The following is a 24,637-nucleotide window of genomic DNA, read 5'->3' as shown; positions in this document are numbered from 1 at the left end:
TTTTAACCGTCCGTGGTTTGGACTGACTGTTTCTTCCACCTGGAATTACTTACCTTAAGGGCCCATGCAAATCATTCTTTCCCCGGGAAGCTTTCTGAATCAGTTAGGAATTGCATTCAATTGTAGGAACTGAAATCTCCCCAAAGTCTAGCTTAAACACATGAGAGTTTATAGTTTCACATGTGAGAATCCTGAAGGTAGGCAGTTCAAGGAGGGCACAGTGACACCATGAAGTCATCAAGGGCCTCGGCTCCTTCTGGATTTCTGCAGTAACATCCTACCGCCAGCTTCATTTTCAAGGTCCCATGAGGGATCAAGATGGCTGCCAGAGCTTCAGTCATCACATCACCATTTTAACAGAAAAGGGCCAGGGCACACATCCTAGCTGAGTTTGCTCTCTTTTAAGTAGTCTCTTCAGAAGTCCCACGTGACGTTTCGTTTCATATTTGATTGGTTAGAATTTAGTCGCATGTTATGCTAGAGGCTAGAAAGTATAGTCTTTGGGCTAGGCATTGCCATCATCGATAAAATCGAGGCTTTGTCACTAGGGGAGAGGGAAAGAGTGGATACAAGGTGGTAATTCCCAGAGCAGTCTCTGTAACAGCTTCCCTTCTCCTCCCAGAAGTGCGGCTCATCAGCTGCATGCCTCCAGCCTGCTTTCCCTCCTCCCTTCCAGCATTTCTCACTCTGCAGTGCAATCTAGCACCTAGCTTCCGCACGCCTACAAGGTAGGAAGGGGTCGTTCAGCTGCTTCACTCTGTCCAGTCCAAAAGAAAGCCTCACACGGCAGTGCCAGTGAGCAAGCAGGAACACGAGGGCGCTGAGCCTCTCCTGAGAGGGTTGGCTTTAGAGTCAGCCTTGAAGTCAAGCTGTAGCACTCCTAGGCAGTGACTCTGTGACCTCGGCCATTAGCAACAACGACCTTTGAGCCCTTGCTATGCATCAGCCAAGTTGTTTACGTATATTATCTCATTTATTCCCCAGCGAGGTCTGTATCACTATTATCTCCATTGTGGTGTTGAACCAACTGGGGGTGAAATAACTCATCCAAGGTCTCCCAGCTAATAAGCGGTGGAGCCAGGCTTCAAATCAGGCCCTTACCCACTGTATTGCATAGTACTGGCATAGTTGGAGCCTCGCCATGCCTCAGGCTCCTCGTCAGTGAAGCTGGGTAGGAATCATCCCTGCTTCATATGGTTGTCTCAGGGATTTAATGCCATCACACATGTGAACATGCTTTCCATGTGGCCTGGCATAATAAATGCTTGTTCTTTTCTCCTTCTCCTTCTGCAAAGGGTCCAGTGCCGGTCAGCCTGCATTTCCTGTGGGCATCAGAGTTGCTATCTTCCTGTTGAAGTCCTCTGAGCACAAGGACCTACCCATCCCTGAACTGGGATGGAGCTATTGTCACAGACACCCTGGTGGAGGGATGGGGGCACCCCCAGCTCTGAGAAGTGGTGGGCCTGATGTTTCATTTTAGGATAGAGGCAGAGAGGGACTGTGGCCTGTCCCAGGTCACACAGTGGGTCAGTGGCAGGGCAGGGGTCCAAAGTGGAAGTGAACAGTGCTCTGGACAGATCTCTTCCCCTCTCAGGGCCATCCATTTCTCGAAAGCCCCAGATTGTCTGGTCTCAAAGGAACCCTCAGCCAGGACGTGATGACTTCTCCACCTGATTCGAGCTTTACATTTCCCTTACCTCTGCTCTGCCACTCACATGGCTGCTCTGCCTCTCTGCTATCATGCTAACCATGCTGTCATGGGATCACTCCTCCCACTGGACTTGGGGGGGGGCAGGAACTGTCTCATGGAGTTCTGCAGTCACGGGTCCCAGATGTGGGCTGCTTCCACAGCAGGTGCTTAGCACACATTTGATGACAGAATGAAGAAAGAACAAATGAGTAGGTGACTGTGTGCATCCCTTCTCTTCACCTGGGCCCTAGGGGCTCTGTGGGTGGGAAGAGCCCAGGACTGGCACACCAGAAAAGTGCTTTTCCCTGGAGCCACAAGAAAAGTGAAGAGAGAAAGTGACATTACAGGAAAGCCAATTCCCCATGGCATTAATAGTCCCAGTTTTGCTGCAGGAGGGAGGAGAGTGGCAAAACAGGTGTGTGAGCAGATAATACAATCTTCTTCCCCAACACCCACATCGGTGAGCCAGAAAGCAGGCAGCTGGAAGATTAAAGCCCTGGCGTCTCCTAACAGTGCCAATCAATATTTATTATAACAAGAGGCAAAGATTGCTATCAGCAAGAGAGAGAGAATATATATATATAAAAGAAAGCAAGACATAACTTATTATTCCTACTTAGATGCGAGGGAAGAAAAATAACAACAACAACAACAACAAGAAGAGTGACAATAATAATACAAGGCAGCCTTGGAAAAGGAGCTTTGTTGATTTCTTGTGCTGAGAATATAGCTCTTTCAGTGAGAGCCTCACTTAAGTCTCCAAGTGTCCACCCCGCTGAGGTTTTGATGTTCCACTTTCATCAAGAATATTGAGCATGAAATGCCAACATTATGTGGGCTGTCTGGCGACAGCTGATGAAGAGATAGAGTGTGGAGCGGAAGAGCGCCAGGGACGCCTGCCTCCACTGCCCAGAGACAAAGCACTGGCTTAATTGGGCCCCTGGGAACGGTGACAACCCAAGAGAGCAAGGCAGGGTGCCTCTGGGCCTTCTGCCACCCATCACCATTCGAGGCCTGACTTGGAAGCCAGGTTGAGGGGGTTGAAGGAGGCTGAAGGTGCCTCACTCCTGAGGCAGTGGAGGGTCTGGTGTCTTCGTGCCACTGACCCTTGGAAGGAGGGCTGGACCAGTGCGTGCCAAGGCTCTTGAGATCAGTGGATGAGGAGCTATGGGATTTGGCTTCTAGATGCAAATTCCAAGCTCCAAAGAACTGGCTCACAGAGATTCCTGCACTGGCAATGGGAATCCTTCTCCTTGGCCAGTACTGCTGCCTTAGGACCAAACTTAAGGCTTTTCTTGAGGCTCTGGACCTCGGCTTCCCATGCCACAAAGGTTCGCAGTGGCCTCAGAAGTCACTGAGTCCATCTCCCAGCTTCAGACCCCACTCTATCAGCCAGTCCCAGACTCAGGAGAATTCAAGAGGCACTCTTGTCTTAAAGACATCTCAGAGTGCCCTTGGGGGTTGGCAACATGGACATCCCCTGGCAGCTTGCTGGAAACACAGAATGTCAGGTCCTGCCCAGGCTTACTGGCTTGCGAAAAAAGGATTCCTTGTAACCTGTCTTCACGTGAACGTTTGAGAAGCTCTGCTCTGGATGAAAAGTTTTCAGCCTCAGCTGCACATTAGAATAACCAGGGAGCTGTTTAGAAACGTGGATGCCCAGGCCACACCCCCAAACTGATAACATGCACGTTTCTGGGGATGAAGCCTGAGCACAGGTGTTTCAAAACAGCTCCTGGAGGATTCCGATGTGCAGCCAAGGCCAAGTGCCTGGGGCCAGAGAGCTACCTATGGGCACCTATTCAGATGTGTCGGGAGACTCACAGGTAGGCCTTCCAGGGGACTAACCACAGGCCTTCCGTTGGGACTCCAGCCCATAGGCTCGCCCTCGGTTGGGAGAGAGAGGCAGCGGCAGCATGCCCTTCTCACCTAGAACCCTCTGGAGCCTACAGGCACCTCCTGTGCCCTGGCTGCCATTCCTCCTGTGGACTCATTTCTGTAACAAGTCTCAGCAGACTTTGCAGAGAGGCAGGGGAACTGGGAAGCCTCACAGCCCCAGAGCTCACCTCAGTCCTCATGTCCAAGGGCCCTCACTCCCAACCAGAGGCTGCCCACACTCTTGGGGGCTCTCCTGCGTGGCAGCACAGCAGACCAAGTGCTTTTCATTGTGATGCCTCCTTCGGGGCCTCCCCACTGGGACCTCTGATGCCTTGAGCTGACGGGACCCAAGGTGGACTGATCACCTCCGCTATTTTCCCATCTCCAGAAAAGCTGCTCTGCTGTCTCTCAACTCAGTGTTGAGATAGTGCTGACTTAATTCTCCGTGTTCCTCAAGAAAATAATTAGAATCAAAGGGGAAAATATTATAAGGAAGTAAATTCTTACATGATTTTCTTAAAGACTTGTCCTAAAAGTTATGGCTGCGTAACAGTAAAATGGTTTGCCATGTGAGGTAATGAGCTCTCTGGAACCGGAGGCGAGCAAGCATGGGCATCTGAGAGGGAAACTAGAAAGAGCCCATTTTATCCAATGGGAGTGACTGTGGGGTAAGTGGTACTGAAGCTCCTCACAGATCTCTAGCCCTGAGCACTTACAAGATCAGTTATCAAATAAGGGTGGCAGGAGTGACCTCATCCAAGAGTTTGTTCTAAGGAAGTGTGGAGGATCTTAAATTGTGAGCAAGTCTACAGGGAAGAAAAATGAAAGGCAATTTGTATTATAATCCTCAGACTGCCTAGGCTGTGTGACCTTGTGCAAGTGTATTTCCATCTCTGGGCATCAATCCAGGGGACTAAACTTATGGGCTTGAGAGGTCCTCACAGCCAGGGTGGCCATTTTGCATGCTCTAGTGGGCGCCATTTGCATAACTCTCTCTCTATTCTGTGCCTGTATGCTATATAATTTGCAAGGCCCAGTGCAAAATACAAATGCGGGGCCTCTTGATCAAAATTTAAGAATTTCACAGCAGGGACAGCAAAGCATTGCACCAAGTGTGGGAGCCCCGTGGACTGCACTGGTAGCACACTCAGGAAGCTGGTCCTGACCAGGTAAGAAGTGAAGGCTGAAAGGGTAGTGAGGCAGAGGTGGGGGCTTCTACCTTAGCATTTCCACACTTGCTGCCCTGTTCCCCCGGAGCCTGGCAGCACTTACATGAAGCCCTTAACTATTTAGTTAGGAAGGTGGGCAGAAAGCCCAGGGAAGCCAGGGGCCTGTTGACCCTGGAGGACTGAATTAGGAGGAAATCATTTGAGAGGTAATCAATATGCTCAATTGCAGTTCATTAACATCTAATGAGTCCTTCAACTGCTCAGCCTCCACTGGGGCCTAGCCAGCACCGTCACCTCTCCCTACCCCTCCTGTTCCCCAGGGTCATTTATTCTCCTAGGGGCTGATTTCAGGTGTGAAGCAGCTATGCAGGACTAGGGAGGTGGTTTGAGGGAGCAGCAGCCAGCCACTGACAGAATGCTGCAGCTAGAAGGGCTGTCAGGTCCCTTCTCGTCCAACCCCTTCAGGATGAAGGTGAGGAAACTGCAGGCAGGCTTGAAACGAAGAAACGGAAGAAATAGAACTGGAAATGGGCGCCACTAACCCTTACACTGGGGCTCTTTTCCCCCTGTTTTGACAGCAGAACATCCAAGCTCGTACCTAGCCCTGCCGTGTCCTGGCTGTGCCCCCTTTACTTCCTAGAACTTCAGCTTCGCTGTCTATCAATAACACCCATTCTGCCTACGGGACCAGCGTGTGGTGTAAGTGAGATCGCAGATGTGAAGAACACTTTGTAAAGCACGAAGCATTTACCAAGGGCCCGCTTTTGTGCCAGGCGCTGGGCTCTGTGCTGGGGGCCAGGCTACAGATCAGACAGCCCCTGACCCCCAAGGGAGACTGATGTGCAGAGGGAGGTGTGGCTTGGTACAGCGAAGCTTCTTTGCAGGCCAGGGAGGAGCGGGTGGGGATGTCTTTATGGAGGGGGTGAGTTTATGAGAGGCAGAGGATGTAAATTGGGTTTTCAGTGGGGGGAATGATGGAGTCATATTTTTTTAAGGATTTTATTTATTTGAGAGCAAGCAAGAGAGAGAGCGGGGTGAAGGGCAGAGGGAGAAGCAGACTCCCTGCTCAGCAGGGAACCTGATGCAAGACTTGATCCCAGGACTCTGGGATCATGACCTGAGCCAAAGGCAGATGCTTAACCGACTGAGCCACCCAGGTGCCCCGACAGAGTCATATCTTTGACAACACTTTCATAGTGCTTGCTACATGTTAGAGCCTGCTTTAAGCACCTTGCAAATACTAACTCATTTAGTCCTTACAAGCTTTTGAAGATTCCTAGGGAAACTAAAGCCCAGGGGGGTAAAGCAAATCACTCAGGTAGCTAAGCTAGTAAGTAGCAGAGCTAGTATCTACACTCAGGTATAGCTCCCATTCTTTTATTTTTTTTATTATGTTTTTAATGTTAATTGCAGTATAGTTAGCATACAGTATTATATTAGTTGCAGGTGCACAATATAGTGATTCAATAATTCTATACATTACTCAGTGCTCATTATGGTAAGTGTGCTCTTAATCCCCTTCACCTATGCCACCCCCCCACCTCTCCTCCGGTAATCATCACTTTGTTCTCTAGCGTTAACAGTCTGTTTCTTGGTTTGCACCTCTTTCTCTCTCTTATTTTTTCCCCTTTGTTCATTTGTTTTGTTTCTTTTTTTTTAAGATTTTTTTTTTATTTATTTGACAGAGATGGAGACAGCCAGCGAGAGAGGGAACACAAGCAGGGGGAGTGGGAGAGGAAGAAGCAGGCTCATAGCGGAGGAGCCTGATGTGGGGCTCGATCCCATAACGCCAGGATCACACCCTGAGCCGAAGGCAGACGCTTAACCGCTGTGCCACCCAGGCGCCCCCATTTGTTTTGTTTCTTAAATTCCACATATGAGTGAAATCACATGCTTTTATCTTTCTCTGATTGACTTATTTTGCTTAGCCTTATGTTCGCTAGCTCTATCCATGTCATTGCAAATGGCAAGATTTCATTCTTTTTATGGCCGAATAATATTCCGTTATACACAAGTGCGTGCGTGCGCGTGCACACACACACACACACACACACACCACATCTTCTTTATCCATTCATCTACTGATCGTTACTTGGGCTGCTTCCATAATTTGGCTATGGTAAATAATGCTGCAATACACGTGGGGTGCATGGATCCCTTTGAATTAATGTTTTTGAATTCGGGGGGTAAATACACGGTAATATGATTCCTGGATCGTAGGGTAGTTCTATTTCTAACTTTCTGAGGAAACTCCATACTGTTTTCCTCACTGGCTGCACCAGTTTGCATTCTCACCAGTAGTGCAAGAGGGTCCCTTTTTCTCCACATCCTCACCAACACTTGTTGTTTCTGGAGTTTTTTTTTATTTTAACCATTCTGACAGGTGTGAGGTGATTACTTCATTGTGGTTTTGATTTGCATTTCCCTGATGATGAGTAATGTTGAGCCTCTTTTTATGTGTCTGTTGGCCATCCGTATGTCTTCTTTAGAGAAATATTTATTCATGTGTTCTGCACATTTTTAATTGGATTATTTGGGTTTTGGGTGGTCAGTTGTATAAGTAAGTTATTCATATATTTTGGACACCAACCCTTCAACAGATATGTCATTTGCAAATATCTTCTCCCATTCCATAGGTTGCCTTTTAGTCTTGCTGATTGTTTCCTTCTCTGTACAGAAGCTTTTTATTTTGATGAAGTCCCAATAGTTTATTTTTGCTTTTATTTCTCTTGCCTCAGGAAACATATCTAGAAAGATGTTGCTAGCTGATGTCAGAGAAATTACTGCCTGCACTCTCTTCAAGGATTTTTATGGTTTTAGGCCCCACATTTAGGTCCTTAATCCATTTTGAATTTATTTTTTGTGTATGGTGTAAGAACGTGGTCCTGTTCATTCTTTTGCATGTTGCTGTCCAGTTTTCCCAACACCATTTGTTGAAGAGACCGTCTTTTTCCCATTGCATATTCTTTCCTGCTTTGTCCAAGGCCAATTAACCATATGATTATGGATTTATTTCTGGGTTTTCTATTCTGTTCTATTGATCTATGTGGCTATTTTTATGCCAGTCCCATACTGTCCTGATCACTACGGCTTGGTAACATAACTTGAAGTCTGGAATTGTGATGCCTCTAGCTTTGCCTTTCTTTTCCAAGGTTCCTTTGACTATTCAGAGTCTTTCATGGTTCCATGCAAATTTTAGGATTATTTGTTCTAGCTCTGTGAAAAATGCTGGTGGTATTTTGATAGGGATTGCATTAAATGTGAAGATTGCTTTGGGTAGTACAGACATTTTAACAGCGTTTGTCCTTCCAATCCATGAGCATGGAAGGTCTTTCCATTTCTTTGGGTCATCCTCAATTTCTTTCATCAGTGTTTTATAGTTTTCAGAGTACAGGTCTTTCACTTCTTTGGCTAAGGTTATTCCTAGATATTTTGTTGTTTCTGGTGCAATTGTAAATGGGATTGTTATCTTAATTTCACTTTCTACTCTTCATTATCAGTATATAGGAATGCAACAGATTTCTGCACATTGATTTAGTATCCTGCAACTTTTTTAAAATTTATTTTTATTTTTAAAAGACTTTATTTGAGAGAGAGAAAGAGTGAGTGAGAGAGAGAGAGAGAGAGAGCATGAGCCAGGGCAGAGGGAGAGGGAGAAGCAGACTCCCCTACTTAGCAGGGAGCCCAACGTAGGGCTTAATCCCAGGACCCTGGGATCATGACCCGAGCCGAAGGCAGACCCCCAAGGGACTGAGCCACCCAGGTGCCCCTAGTATCCCACAACTTTACTGAATTTGTGTATCAGTTCTAGTAGCTTTTTGGTGGAGTCTTCCATGTTTTCTATATAGAGTATCATGTCATCTGCAAAGAATGACAGTCTGACTTCTTCCTTACCAATTTGGATGACTTCTTTTTGTTGTCTAATTGTTTTGGCTATGACTTTCATACTGTGTTGAATAAAAGTGGTGAGAGTGGACATCCCTGTCTTGTTCCTGAACTTAGGGGAAGTTCAGTTTTTCCCCATTAAGGATGATGTTATTTGTGGGTTTTTCATAGATGGCCTTCATTATGTTGAGGTAAGTTCCCTCTAGATATACTTTGTTGACGGTTTTTTTAAAATCACAAATGGATGTTGTACTTTGTCAAATGTCTTTTCTGCATCTATCAAAATGATTGTATGGTTTTTATCCTTTGTCTTCTTGACGTGAGGTATCACGTTGATCGATTTGAAAATATTGAACAACCCTAGCAACCTGGGAATAAATCCCACTTGATCGTGGTGAGTGATCTTTTTTCATGTATTGTTGGATTTGATTTGCTAGTATTTTGTTGAGGATTTTTGCATCTATGTTCATCAGAGTTATTGGGCCTATTTTTCTCTTTTTTGGTGGTATCTTTATCTGGTTTTGGTATCAGGGTAATGCTGACCTCATAGAATGAATTTTGAAGTTTTCCTTCCTCTTCTATTTTTTGTAATAGTTTGAGAGGAATAGGTATTAACTCTTCTTTAACTGATTGATAGAATTTGCCTGTGAGGACATCTGGTCCTGGACTTAGAAACAGCTCACATTCCTAGTCACTGAGCTACATTGCCTCTGATCCAGTCTGACTGTCCCTGTGACAACAGTAGTGTGCACAATCGTTTTGTGTGAACAGACCTGGGGGGTAGGGAGAGCAGCAAGGATCTGGGGGCAAGAGGCCAGGTTAGAGATGTTGAGGACCTGACCTTGGGCAGTGGCAGAGCGGAAAGAGGTGACAGATTGGCAGTTTGGAGGCAAGAATGGAGTTGGTGATATTTTAACTTGAGCTTCTGATCGGATAACCTTCCTTCTCTGCAGTCACATGTAGATGAAGTTGTATTAGTCAAAGGCCATATTTAGAGTTAAGCTTCACTCTAGCTTTCCAGTCCAGTGAATCTGTGGCAATTATTATTTTCAACCTTTCTGGACTCTTTTTCATCCTTCTTTGTATAATAGATCCAACCTGATAGGCCACAGCAGTGAGCATGTGACCCAAGCCAGCCAATCGGAGTCCTTCTCTGAGACCCTCCTAATCAGCGGTGTTGGGAGGAATTCTGTTTCCTCCTTGGTAGTGAAGCCGTAAGGACGCAAGCACAGCTTCTGCCTTCCCTTGGCATGGTCCTGTGCCATCTGTGTCTAGAGCCAGGCCTCCTGCCCCACCTAGGGGTCCAAACCCTTGCAGAAACCTGGGTGCCCTCCTTCAGGCCACTCTCGGCCTCACCCACATACAATTTTGTCACCACGTCCCTTAGATTCTACCTCCTTAATATTTATTGAACCCGCTGCCCCTTCTTTCTTTCCCCTTTGCCTCACAGGAGTACAGAACCTAGTCACTTGTCTTGGAGGGCTGTAGGCAACTTCTAACTTCTTTCCCTTCTTCTAACTCCCTGTAATACATCCTCTGTTCAGTAGCTCAAGGTCTCTGGTAAGTCACATAGATCTGATCATAAGCAACATCTGGGATCCAGCATGTTAGGCTTCTCACATCCCAGGCCTTTGACATACTCTTCCTGGAATGGCAATGAATGGAGTAACCCTGCAAAATTCGACTTCTTCCATCCCTGATTGAAACATGTCTGTCTCTTGAACTCCTCTGACTGGCAGTCCAGGACTTTTCCTCAGGGCTCCCATCTCTGTGATATTCACTGATAATGTTTGGGTTATTCCCTTCCAGTCTAATTTGTTTGCTTAAGGTAATTAAGGTTGTATTGTGCTAGCTACAGTTTTGTGTTCCTCTTTCTCACTTCACTATCTTTCATCGGTCTCTCTTTACACCATCAGAAATGCTTTGTAAACCATGGTGTTGAATGGTTGCCTGACCATCTGGATAGCCTGGATATCCTACGCATTTAGGAGATCTCCAGGTTCTCCAGTTCTCCAGCCTTGTGCAATCACTCTGAAAAGCCAAATAGCTCTAGTCTGAGAGCCCATCTGGGTGTGGAGATGGAGCCTAGAGCCCCCTCTGAGTTCACAGTTCTTGTTTTGTAAGTTTTTATTTAGATTCCAGCTAGTTAACATACAGTGTAATATTAGTTTCAGGTGTGCAATATAGTGATTCAACACTTAGATACAATACCCAGTGCTCATTATGACAAGTGCCCTCCTTAATCCCCATCACTTATTATTCCCAAGCCCCCATCCACCTTCCCTCTGGTAACCATCAGTTGGATCTCTATTTCTTGGTTTGTACCTCTCTCTCTCTCTTTTTCCATATCTATTTGTTTTTTTAAAAAAAAGATTAAATTAATTAACTTGTTTATTTTAAGATTTTATTTATTTGTTTCAGAAAGGGAGAGAGAGAGAGAGAGAGTGCGCACGCAAGCATGAGTGGGGGAGGGGGAGAAGGAGAAGCAGGTTCCCGGCTGAACAGAGAGCCTGATGTGGGGCTCAATCCCAGGATGTTGGGATCATGACCTGAGCCGAAGGCAGACGCTTAACCAACTGAGCCACCTAGGCACTCCAAGATGTATTTATTTATTTAGAAAGAGAGAGAGAGAGAGTGTGTGTGTGAATGCACGTGAGTGAGCACATGGGAGGAGGGGCAGAGAGAGTCTTAAGTAGACTCCGCTCTGCCTGACACAGGCTCAATCCCATGACCCTGAGATCATGATCTGAGCCAAAACCAAGAGCTAGTCACTTACCCGACTGCACCACCCAGGCACCCCTTGTCTGTTTCTTTTGTTTCTTAAATTCCACATATGAGTGAAATTATATGGTATTTATCTTTCTCTGACTGACTTATTTTGCTTAGCATAATGCTCTCTGGCTCCATCCATGTTGCTGCAAATGGCAAGATTTCATCCTTTTTATGGCTGCATAATTTTCCAATGCATGCGTGCGCGCGCGCACGCGTGTGTGTGTGTATCTCACTTCTTCTTTATCCATTCATCCATCGATGGACACTTGGGCTGCTTCCGTATCTTGGCTACTGTAAATAATGCTGCTATAAACAGAGGAATGCATGTATCCCTTTGAACTAGTGTTGTTGTATTCTTTGGATAAATACCTGGTAATACATTTGCTGGATCGTAGGGTAGTTCTATTTCTCACTTTTTTTATAATAATTTTTTATTATGTTATGTTAGTCACTATACAGTACATCCTTAGTTTTTGATGTAGTTTTCCATGATTCATTACTTGCATATAACATCCAGTGCACCATGCAATATGTGCCCTCCTTAATACCCATCACCGGCCTATCCCAGTCCCCCACCCCCCTCCTCCTCACTTTTGGAGGACCTCCATACTGTTTTCCACAGGGTCTGCACATTTGCATTCCTACCAACACTTTGTGATTGTTCCTTTTTCTCCATATCCTCACCAACACCTGTTGTTTCTTGTGTTTCTGAGTTGACAATTCTAGTGTCCCAGGGATTCTGTCCTTTGGCTTATCCTTTGTCACCTGCAGCCCCTACCCACTGCTTTGGGATTCTCTCTGTCCCCTGTGGCACCCTCATCCCCACTTCTCCCTCTGTGCTGCTGTGGCCGTTTCTGTACCCCTAGGCCCACATGTGGACGATAGCATCTGTCTCGATTTTCCAACATATAGCCAAGGCTAACATGCTATAGCTTATCAATGTCCTCAGTGACTGCCACACAACACAGAGTACCTCCTCCCAAACGTCAGCTAATTGCAACCACCCTCAAGACTTGACATATTCATGTTCCACCTAGCCCAGTATCTAATGTGGGCCTTCAATCATCCTTTTAAACTTGAGCTTCATCCTCAGCAAGAATTAAACTTGTTTTTCCTCTATGTACCACCTAAAATCATCAAATGTACAGAACTTGTCTTGGGGTAGCACCGGCATGGGAAATTAGAATTGGTAGCAGCCTTCTTGCTCTGAGAGTCTCTGCCCTTTCCCAGGGCTCACTGCTGGCGGTCAGGGTCTCTAATCCAGACTGCCGCCGCGTTGCTGGGACCCTATCCTCCTCAAACCCAAGACTCTTTTCTTCTGTCCTTTTTATTCCCATGCCAGAGCTGTCATCGACCCCCGCCCTACCTGCCCCCGTGCTGTCTCAAAGCCCGGCCAGAGGAAGCTGAAAATCATTTACCATCACAAGAGATTCTGTGGAGATGCGGCCCAGCCCACAATGAAGCCAGCCTTTTATATTATTAAACAGAATTCCTACCGGCACTGTTTATAGCATCTGCATACGGAGTCAGGGCCTCCCCAAGACAATGAATAGGTACTTGAGGTACATCTGCATGACCAAGAAGCCTGCCTGCCTGCGGTCCCGGCAGAACAAAGACACCGTCTGCCCCCAGGACAAATTTCAGCGGCTCGCTTTAGAGACCCGGGCAGCGCCACAGAGGCATTTTAAAAAAAGAAATAGTGGTTTTGTTTCTCTGCCTCCAGCCTTTGAGGATTCAGAAATGGTTAAGGTCCCGTCTCGGAGGCCACCATCATGCAGCTCTAACACTTCCCCCGTTCAATTCAGTTATTTGCTTTTATAGATAACATCCAGGGCTGGGACATTTGGGGCATAAATTTTTGCTCCCATCTACAACGACGTCTTTAGGAGAGATACCTAGAAATGGAATTTCTGGGTCACACAATGTGCACTTTTACAAAGCTTCTTGTATCTCTTCTGAAAGGCCGGAGTGATTTGTTTTGGCTGTCACCCCCACACCTCTCTCCTCAGTGTGCGCTGGGGCTGCTCTCACAAAACCCTCTATGGCATCAAGTCTTATCATTTTTAATCCCTGCTAATTTGATAGGCCAAATATGGTATCTCATTGTTGCTTTAATTTGCATTTCTTTGCGTTCTAGTGGGGGTCGAACATCTTTTCATATGTTTATTGGCCATTATTTTCTGAATCGCCTGTTCATCGGGGGCCTTGTTTTCTTCATCTCCGGTCTCTTCCAAAGCCCAGGGCTAGCCGTGAATTAAACACACCAGACATTATTTTTAATTAATCTTCCTTAAACACAGCTCTGATCAGGTTACTCCCCTACTTACAAAACCCTCTGATGGCTCATTACTGTCTATAGGATGAAGTCCAAATTCTTTAGCCTGGCCTTCATCAAGGCTAGTCACAGTCTGGCTCCAACCTATCCCACCTCCCATCACTGGCCTTCATGCCCCCACTCCGCCTCGGCCACTGTGGACCACCTGATGCTCCCCACCCTTCCCCCCAAGGCAGCCTTAGACTCACAGCTCAAACGTCACTTTCCGTGCCTGCTGGATTCCGAATAGCCCCAGGTCAGATGGCTTCCCCCATCCTGTCCACTCCTGTAAATGGCACTTGGTACAGATCGCTGGGCTAGCACAGGTTTGCAAGTCTGGCCCTTCCTCTCCCGCTGTGGACCGTGAGCTCTTGAGTAGGGTGAAGGCAGAAATCACATCTCTCTCTTCTCAGGGTTTCAGAACCTGAAGGGTAGGCTGGGGGTAAGTGTAGCCGCCACGTATTGACACCTCTTACAGGCCAGGCACTGCGGAAGATGTGTCCCGCTGACACACACGTGTGATGAAAGAAACAAACTGTTTTAACACAAGTGACTATAGTCACTTCTGGCATTCAAGGGAATGAAGCAAAATTCACATAGGGGGTGTGAGGGGGGATACGTTTCAATACTGCTGCCTTCCTCTCTAGGGCAAAGAGAAAGGGTGAGAGAGAAAGCAGGTGGTCCACTCTTAAGTGGACCACATTAACGAGTTGGGGGTGTACAAAGGTGGTCTTGGAGCTCTGTCAGAGCAGGAGCTGAAAAAAGTCAATTTGCTCAGTATAGTGAAGTGAGAAGGAAGGAATATATATATATATATATATATATATATATAGTATTATATATTATATATAAATATAACATATTTATATATAAAATATAAAATATATAATATTTTAAATATAAATATTTTAAAATATAAATATAATAATATATTATTATATATGATATATATAAACTATAATATATATATATAATATATAAAAAATAGGTACATTTTTTTTAGTTACCAGAGCGTAGTAAAAGAATGGGGAGTGGAGAGTGGGCCTAGCAGGGAACTTTGTAAAAAACAGTGTATAAAACTCATTTTATTTATTTTTTATTCTTATTTTTTAAAAAGATTTTATTTACTTATTTGACACAGAGAGAGAGAGTGAGAGAGAGGGCACAGGCAGGGGGAGCGGCGGGCAGAGGGAGAGGGAGAAGCAGATTCCCCACCGAGCAGGGAGCCCAATGCGGGGCTGATCCCAGGACCCTGGGATCATGACCTGAGCCGAAGGCAGACGCTTAACTGACTGAGCCACCCAGGTGCCCAGGTGCCCCCTAAAATTCATTTTAATGTTGCTTGTGATTCCATGACTTCAGCCCCTCTATCTTCTCCAGCCTTCAGTCAAGTCTGCCACACACACACACACACCCGGTGGCTGGAGACAGAACCTGTGGGGCAGTGGCACAGTGAAGCCATCTGTAGATGAACCTCTTCAGAGCAATAGACTCTGAGCCAAGGGCTCTAGGAGAGGAGGCCGAGCTGCCAGGGTCCCACTGGGATGGATGTACTTTCCCCGCCATTAACTGACACTTGAGTACTTTCATTTGAATCTCAAAGAAAGATTACCTAAGTTGAGACAGGGATACCCACACCTCACTTCTAGTGCCCCCCTGTAACCCCATGTGGTAGGCATTCTTAACATCTTCCAGATACTGACCTCAAGGTCAGGGAGGTGACGTCATCGGCTGGCGCTGAGGTGGCTAGGAAGCAGCAGCCTCTGGGGCACCTGACGCTATGGCTGGCGCTGGTTTTCCTGTGCTTTGGCACTGGCACCTACCACAGTGCCTGGCACAGAGTCGATATACAACATATGCTCGCTGACTTAGCTCGATCTGTTACAACCAGCATTTTCCTAAGCGTCGATTGTGTTGCTGGGTGTGAACTAGGTGTAGAGGGGTTCAGTGGTAGAGCGTTCGGGGCGCAGATGGGGGAGGCCACACAAGCTATAAGGCGTGCTTCCTGTCCTCTCTAACTTTATTATTTAACAGGCAATACTGAATCTGTAAATGTCAAGTGAACAACCCCAAGCAGTGATAATAATAAGCGCTAACATTTATTGAGTGTTTATTATAAACTGGGGGCTGTTCCAAGTCCTTCTTATGGATTATCCCATTTAATCCTTATTACTGCCCCACGAAAGAGAAACTGGGTCACAAAGAAGGCAAAAAACTTGCCTTAGGTCACACAGCCCATAAGTAGCTAAGCCAGAATTCAAATCCAGGCAGCCGAACTATATAGTTCCACACTCGCAACCTCTGAACTCTGCTCTGTCGCCTTCCTAAGCACCCTAGCTGGCTGCAGTTACATGATGTTGAATGTTAAAAGGTCACAGGAAGTTGGAGCAGACTGAGGTGGCCATGAGGGCTTGGCCAGCTTGGTGGGACTTGAACTGGGCCTTGAAGACTAGGGAGGCTTGGGATACAGGGGGCAGGGAGGGTACCCCGAGCAGGGGATGGGTGTGAGGAGAGACTGGGTATTGCAAGACTGGAGTCAATGAGTAGCACCCAGTCACAGACATATTTTGTGTGGCCCAGTAAAACAATTTACTTAAAAAAAAAAGAATGATTTGCTAACATTAAAAAACATAGATATCTCACCTTCAAGTTTCGGAGTTCTGGCTTCACTCAGGAAATTGCTCGGGATCTAGCAACATTGGGCCCGCATTCCCACATGGGCACAAATAGCAGGAGTGGAAGAGTGTTGCCCCCTGTACACAGGGCATGTCTTCTCCAGTTCTCCACACACCCCACCACTCCTGATTGTATTGCCAACTCAGCCAACTTGACTCACTTCCCTTACCTACCCAAGCCATGCGAGCAAGCGAGATCAAGACTGTTGGGGGACAGAGAGGAGCCCCGGTACTCAATAAAAGTCAAGTGCCTGGTGAGGCAGGTTCCCCTCAGGAACCATGGGTTCAGGGTTAGAAAGGTCAGTCGGAGGCAGTTGAGCAGGACTGTGTCTCCCATGCTGAAGAATTTGACACTTTACCACCCGTCACTGGCAAATCGGAAAGCAATGCTGAGAAGGAGCAAGGCCACTGGGGAGGCAGCTGTTTGCATGGCCTAGACAGAGGTGGAGGGAAATCCTATAGAACAGGAGACATTACCAGTGAAGCCTCACCAACCTGTGGACTGAAATCAACTGATTGGCTGGAGGATACGGGAAGGGAAAGCAAGGACAGGAAGGACTCAGGATGACCGAAGCTTGTTGGACTGAGAGTGGTGCCACAGGCAGAAATTGGAGGAGACGGCTGGCGGAGGGGACATGGGGGATGAGCTGAGTTTAGTTCAGAGGTGTTGAATTTAAGATGCTAGAGGGAATTCCAGATGAAGATGTTCACCAGATAGTTGAGGGTGTGGGACTGGAGCTTGGCAAAGAGTGGAACTGGAGAAAAATTGGAAAAAGCCTCTTTTATAGGGGCACTGTGAAGCCAAGGGTGTAGAGTGTGTGAGAAGGCAGGAACAGTGTGCCAAAGCCAGAACCTCGTTGTGGGGGCCAAGGGGCTGTGATGAGTCAGTGAAGAGAGAGGAGGAGGAAACAGAGAAGGCAGTGTGTGTGGGGGGGGTGGGGGCATAGCCAGAGCAGCCAGAAAATAATCAAGACAATGGGCTTCATGGAAGCCAAGGGAGGAGTTTTGAGAAGGAGCCTGTTGTGTCCACTGGGGCCAGAGGCCCAGAAGATGTGGATGGAGAAGTTGCCAATGGACTGGATGATTTCTAAGTACAGCCTCACCCAGCCTCATGGAAGGCAGATGATCCCTTTCCATCTCCTCAACCCTCTTAAAAACTAGCAGTCCTCCTTGGGCTGGGGGAGGAGGGTCAGGACTTCTGGGGGATGTGCTCTAAAGGCTTGGATGGCAGAAGGCCACCTAGATTTGGCCTCTGCAGGACAATTGGTGGTGCCTGGCTCCAGGGCCCTCTCTCAAAGCAGGTGAGAGGGAGAGCTGAGGAGTTCCGGGAACAGCCTCTGCTGGCCAAAGCCCAGTGGTTCTCTGGCCTGGCTATATAGGAGAATCACCTGGGGAGCTTTTTCCAAACTAGGAATGTCCAGGCCCCACCCCAGGCCAATTAAGTCAGATGCTTGGGAATTCTGGGTGTGGGGCCTGGACATTCCTAATTTGGAAAAGCTTTCCAGTTGATTCTAATGTGCAGCCAGAGTTGAGAAGCGGTGATCCAAGTGGTCACTAGAATAACGTTTGGCCCAGCGCTCCAGCAGTTGGCAGTCGAGTAGGCAGAGGGGAGGCAGCCTTCTGTTGCCACACCCTCTCCCTACAACAGGCCTGGAGGGGGTCCCATCCCCATCTCCAGTCACTGAATCTACAGTAGTCCCCTCTTATCCTTGGGGGATACGGTCCAAGACCCCCTGTGGATACCTGACACTGTGCAGAGTACCAAACCCTATATATACTATGTTTTTTTCCTATACATACACACCTATGATACGGTAGTTTAATTTATAAATTAGGCACAATAAGAGATTGACAACAATAAGTAATCATAAAATAGAACAATTACAACCATATACTGTAATATAAGTTATGAGAATGTGGTTTCGCATTCTCTCCCTCTCAGAGTATCTTCTTGTACTGGACTCACTCCACTTCTTGTGATGACGTGAGGTGATAAAATGCCTGCGCGATGACATGAAGTGAGGTGAGTGACATAAGCACCGTGACGTAGCGTTAGGCTCCTACTAATCTTCTGATGCTACATCAGAAGGAGGATTGTCTGCTTCTGGAGCACAGTTGACCACAGGTCACTGAAACCATGGAAAGTGAGACTGGGACTAGGGGGATTACTGCATTTACAATGACTTTATTCCTCAGTTCCACATGCCTTTTTGAACCCATATGTCACAGAAGGAGCATGTGAATCTGGAGAATGTGTTTTGCTCCTCAGTGGATTCGCATACCCTGCTGACCTCACGGTTGCCATTGGCACTGGGGTTTAGAGTATTCTTTACACAGTCGCCCAGGGCACGTCAGTTCCACTCCTGTAGGGGATACCTGAGGTTCAGCACATTTTGGATCCCGCTTTGAGTGCTGTCACCGGACATTTGTTTGATTATGAAATAGTTGGGACATGCAGACAAGGTGCAAGGAAAGAGTAAGTAACAAATGCCTGTGTACTTATCGCCCAGCTTTGTCAAATTGCAACGTTCTTCCACATTTGTTTCACAGCTTCCTTTAGGAAGAAAACAACCCAGACAGAGGGACGCCTGGGTGGCTCAGTCCGTGAAGCATCTGCCTTCAGCTCAGGCCACAACTCCGGGGTCCTGGGATCGAGTCCCACATCGGGCTCCCTGCTCAGTGGGGAATCTGCTTCTCCCTCTCCTTCTGTCTCTCCTCTGGCTCATCCCCACCCCCACCTCTCAAATAAACAAATAAAATCTTAAAAAAAAAAAAAACCCAAAACAAAACAAACCAATCCAGATAGAGATCAGGGCACTTATGTACTCCTCTCCGGTCCCGGGCCCCTTCCTCCCACCCTTCCCAGAGGAAAGCGCCCTTCTGAATCGAGTGTTCCTCCTTCCAGCGGCATGCTTTTACAACGACGAATTTGTTACCAGCTCCATTTTGGAAAGGAGGAGAATGAGGCTCAGGAAAGTGAGGGCAGCGTGCCTGAATCATCCGGATCAACACTAGGTAGTCGGGCCAGAAGCCCCTGGATAAGGTACCAGGCAGTCACCTCCCAGCATGCTGGCCCCGCAGTGCCCCCATCGGGGTACCTCCCACCCCATCATTCTGTCAACACCTCCTTTACAGGCAGGGCCAGGCCAGACCAGGCCCAGCACAACCCAGGACCAAGCAGAAATTGTGGCCTTCTCCTCACATCTCCCGATTCCTGTCCTGCTAACAGGCCAGGCTCCCCTAGACCCTGCCAACCCCTCCTCTGTTTCCTTTCTGGGCCACCGCTCAGCCCAGCTCTACCCCACCCCCAAGCTCCAAGCAAAGGGCCTGTCTGTGCAGCCGATTTCCACACTAGGCCACTGGGGGCTGGAGGGAGGCAGGCAGGGGGTCTGCAATTCTGTTCTGTGGGTCCTCCTGGCTTAATTAGCATGCTGCCTGGAGCAGCAGGCCAGAAGTGGTGGGCAGGCGCCGAGACACTCCCCCTGGGCCCCAAACCATCGCCTGCCTCCCCCTCCTCCTGCCTCCCCCTCCTCCTGCCCTCTCCTTGCCAGCAACAGAGCAGGCCTGTGTGCCGTGGGAAGGAAGGCAGCGGCCCAACACCTCCACCTCCGAGCTGAGGAATTGGGTGGGGAGAGGCCTGCAGCACATGCGTAAACACAGGGAGATAATTGCTGCCCTTGCAGCAGGCGAAGGAAGAGGAGGGGCAGGGAGGAGATGGCTATTCACTAAGCCCCTACCTATATGCCACCAGGAGTTCTTCCAGCTACTCCCCACGGCCGCCCCACGGGGAAGAGGGAACAGTTTCTTCAGCGCAGAGGGGAGACGGAGGCGGGGAGAGGCGGAGACAGGGGGCCCCAGGCGCACAGCTACCAAGCGGGAGAAGGAATTCGGACCCAGGTCCACCTGTCTCCGAATGCCTTTTCCACATCCGGACCTGACTCCACAAAACTCCCCCTTCCCTGCAGGCTCCTTCCTCCAGGAAGTCGTCCTGTTCAGTGGCGGATTGGCTGGTTCAGATGGGTAGGCAGAGGTGGAGAGGAGTGGTTGGGGCAATAAGCGTAATCTTGTCTCCGCTCTGGAGTTCCTGGTCTCAAAAGGACCCGCTCCCACTCAGGAGACTTCAGGCTGAAAGCCTCCCCCTTCCCAGTCCCACCCCTACCCTGAGGTCTGCTCCATCTAGGGCCTCTCACCTTCAGGGGCTTCCTACCACCTGGTTCCATCTGGGCCCCCAGGCACCCTATGGCCCAAGGCTGCCCGTCCGAGGGCCAGCCCAGGGTGCCTGAGAGCATGGATAATGATGAAAGCCAGAATACAGCCGTCCTTTTTAGGGAACTTGGTCTGTGCCAGGCACCAGGTGAAGAACTTGGCGCAGGTTTACTGTTTGATCCTCATGACAACACCATGTAAATACTATTATTTCCCCACTTGAAGGGCAAGGAACCAAAATACACAGAAATAAAGGAACTCGGTCTAGGTCTATCAGACAGCTGGGCTCCAAAAGCCATGATCTGAGGGTCCCTGGAGGACAGGGCTGGGTGGTAGTAGCCCCAGGAACAGGTTTAAGGGACAAGGGATGGTCATGGAACAGAACTTCACAAGTCTCTGGCTCCAGAAGGAAGGCCTCCAGACTTGGCGATGGGGCTCCTGCTCTGACCCTGGGGTGTCTGCCAGCTCACCCCTCCCAGAAGTCCTGCCAAACCACTCCCTTGGGGCTGGTGGTGTTTGGGGCCATCTGCAGCACGCCCTGCTCAAGGAGCTGAGGCCTTGGGGCTGAGAGGCACCCCAGGCCTCCCTACCCGTTAGGGACAGAGCCTCGGGGAGGCCCACCTGATAGGGTCTGGGGGACAGAGCTTCGGGGAGGCCCACCTGATAGGGTCTGGGGGACAGAGCTTCGGGGAGGCCCACCTGATAGGGACAGAGCCTCGGGGAGACCCAGAAGGTTGGAAGTTCTGCGCAGGGACCCTAGCTTGCTGGCTCTACCCCTGAACCTTCTCTCCATATCTGGGCCCAAGGCCTCCAGGCTCTTAGAGAAAAATTGCTAAAATCAAATTGCAATTAACAGAGGCAATTATCCGCCTATTAGAAAATGTCCCCTGAGCCAGGGCTATGCCGTGAGCTGCCTGGGCCCGACTGAGCAGCTGGGCCCCAAGGGAGACCCCAGAGCAGGGCAGCAGCCAGGGGGTAGGGGGAGACAGGCAGCAGCTGAACACAGGGGTGGGGGGTGAGGGGTGCGAGATAGGTTGTGTGAGAGTCACCATGAAAAACCCTAAGAGGAAGTTAGTAGAAACTAGGATCTGTCATGTTCTCTGGGGAGGGAAGCCCAGGTCTGGACCCTGCAAGGCCACTGTGGGCCTCCCTCTCCCAGTCCTGTCTGGCCCCTCATCTCCATTAGGCCTTCCTAGAGGGCAGACCTGGGGCAGGCTCTGTGTGTGGGAGAACAAAGGAAAGAAAATCACGCAATGACCCTCCAGGGAGCAATGATAACATTTTTACTTGAAAATTACCAGAGAACAGATTGTCTTATGCAAATCATATGCAAATAACACTCCGGTTGTTCCTCTCTGCGCACTACCCAGTTCTTCCAGCTCTTTCCTTGACTGAGTTTGATGCGGGGAGGTGGGGGGGCTGCTCATCGAAATCTGGGTTGAGGGGGAATCCTGCCTGGAACTGAGTTGGAGAAGGTGATCTCTTAGCTTTCTGTCCAGTCCACTGTCTGTCCACTTGATTCCTGCTGCAGAAACCTCACTGCCTCCCGGCTGGACTGCATCTAGAAGCCAAATCCAGTGGGGGCTTCTCCGCTGCTCAGGATGGTCTGCGTCCCTGGCACCTTCCATTCACAGAAGATATTTGAGGTGGGCTGGTTGGAACAGAAAGAATAGCACTAGACCAAGAATTAAGAAACTAGCTGAGGGCCCTGGCCTCTCTCTCTCCAGCTCAGACCTTACCGCTGGGCTCTGAAGGCAATCGTGCTAGACCTGGGTGAACTGCCCCTCAACACACCCCATGTTTGTTCCTCTGTTTCTGTTTCACAGCCTGGCAACCTCATCCATCCAGTTGGTCAAGCCAGAGCCTGGGAATCATCCTTGAACCCACCCATCCCCTGCATTGTATCCTTCCTGTCTAATCTCTTACCTGTGAGTCTTGGGACATTTGTACTCTCATCTCTGTCCCTCAGGCCACAGCTGTAGTTTATCACCTCTTCCCTGACCTAGTCCAGAAGTCTTCTGTCTGGGCTCCCACCTCCAAGTCAGCCTCTCAGATCTGCCCTCCACCCCACTGTCATACGGTCTGACCATGCTAAATACTCTCAGCCGTGCCCCAGGCCCAGCAAATCCAATCCAGGCCCATTGGGCTCACCCTTGAAGACACACCTGCAGGTTCACCTCCCATACCATCTCCCACGTCTTCTGTGCTCCCTGACATGATGTCTACCACCATCCACCAAACATCCATATTGTGCGAGACCTTCCCTGCCTTCACGAGCTCTTCCTCCCCTAAAATGTCCTCCCCCTTTCCCTTCCTCACCCCAGTGAAACTGTATTTATTCTTCATGAAACGCCTTGTCTAGGAGACACTCACTGCTTGCCAGCGTCCCCCCGCCACACGCTTCACACACGCACACAAAACCCTCCCAGCTGTCATTGCATTTCTCCCTTCTCAGTTCTCCCTTGGCATTTGCCCATAACAGAAATTAATTCATATTTGTATCCCCAGCATCTAATAAGTGATGAATGAATGAATGAATGAATGAATGAATGAATGAGGAAACATGAACGGGTGAGTTGGTAGGTGAATGGAGTCTGGGTTCAATTCCTGGCTCTGCCATGGATGACTCACTTCTCTGAGCCTCAGCCTCCTTGGCTGTAAATTGGGATAGTGATACCTACCTCCTTGTGAGGATTCACCAAGACAAGCCATGGAGAGTCACCAAGAGCAGCTCCTGGGATCCCATAGATGCTCAAAAAACCCCAGGTGAACCTTCACCTGTCCAAAGTGAGGGTTGGCTTCACGAATGTGGGTCCTCATAGCCAGCATGGCCCGCTGGCCACAGCCTCTATGGTCCTTGCTTTGGGGTTGACTCAGCCCTGGATCCAGCCTCCATCCCTAAGGACTCTCTGGAGGCCCCCTGCCAAGCTGGTCACAGGTGCAAAGACACATCTCCTAGAGGAAGGCCTGTCACGCCTCCTCAGACCTTACTGGCACTCAGAGCAGGCTTGCTTGAGGCTTCTGCCCACATGTAGCCCCAAGTCCTGTGAGTAGAGAAGCATGTCAAAGGGGGGAGTGGCAGGGGTGGACAGGATGAGCTTAGGAAGTGGCCATAGGGTCCCTGGTGGCTGAGATGGAATCAGGTGGGAGGAAGCACCCTAGGGCAAGAGTCCCTGGATGGAGCAGACCCCAGGGTGGAGTGAGGCTGGGAGTAGGGAGGCTTTGGGGGGCCATCTTGGTAGCTCCCCTATGCCCATCCTAGTATTCACTTCAGGGCTCGGGGCCAGCCCAGGGTGCCCGAAAGCATGGATGATAATGAAAACCAGAATACAGCTTATGACCAGTGGAATGGAGAGTGCAGATGCAGACTTTCAGAGAAGCCAGAAGGCAAGGGAAGTGTAATTTAGGTCGAGGAAACAGCATGAGCAAAGTTGGGCACGTAATTGATGGGGCGCCGTTTTATTCCTTTGCTCTAATAAAACTTGTGGTTTGCATCATGATATTTCAAATACTAAAGTTTATAGTTTTTCAATAGGTAATATATTCACCCAGTGCAACAATTTAAAGGTAGAGGGGCAGATAGGTTAACACATACAGCAAATACACTCATATTCTTTCCCTCCTTTCTTTTATAGAAGTGGTATCATATTATAGCTACTCTTCCGCATGGTGCTGTTCTACCAAATATTGCATCTTGGAGACTGCTTCACTTCAGTACCTAGAGCGCTTCCTCATTCTTTTGCATGCACACAGTGATTTCTTGTCCAAGAGTTAATGAAGCTGTAACTGATGGGCATTTAGATTATTTCCAATCGTTTGCGATTACAAACAATGCTGTGATAAATAATTGGTGCATATGCCATCCCTCGTGCGTGCATCGTAGCAGTAGGATAAATTCCTAGAAGTAGAATCTGGGGGTTGAATTTGTCCGTTATGGGTTGGGAGCAGAGGAGTGACATGCTCAGGACTGTGCTTGGAAAGATCCCTCTGGTGGTTGCTTAGAGAAGGCATTGGCGGGGGTAAGACAGGAGACGGGTTGTCCCTGCTT

General features: G+C 48.6%; 1 long non-coding RNA gene across 4 annotated transcripts in view; it reads left to right on the top strand.

Annotated features, from left to right (window-relative positions):
* The window catches only part of LOC113245617 (uncharacterized), a 242,589-nt gene extending 223,461 nt beyond the window's left edge, over positions 1–19,128 (top strand). For 2 of the 4 annotated variants that reach the window (XR_008959208.1, XR_008959211.1), the window contains 2 exons: positions 18,326–18,406; positions 18,934–19,128. This is a non-coding gene — a long non-coding RNA (uncharacterized LOC113245617). Of the gene's footprint in view, positions 1–6,422; positions 6,605–18,325; positions 18,407–18,933 lie in introns of those variants that run through there. The other 2 variants (XR_008959210.1, XR_006408266.2) reach the window with 2 other exon arrangements.
* The last annotated feature ends 5,509 nt before the right edge of the window (positions 19,129–24,637 follow it).

The sequence above is a fragment of the Ursus arctos genome, chromosome X (assembly GCF_023065955.2).
Source record: "Ursus arctos isolate Adak ecotype North America chromosome X, UrsArc2.0, whole genome shotgun sequence".
Classification (NCBI taxonomy): domain Eukaryota; kingdom Metazoa; phylum Chordata; class Mammalia; order Carnivora; family Ursidae; genus Ursus; species Ursus arctos.
Note: the sequence above shows the minus strand (reverse complement) of the source record. Positions and strands in the feature narration are given on the sequence as shown.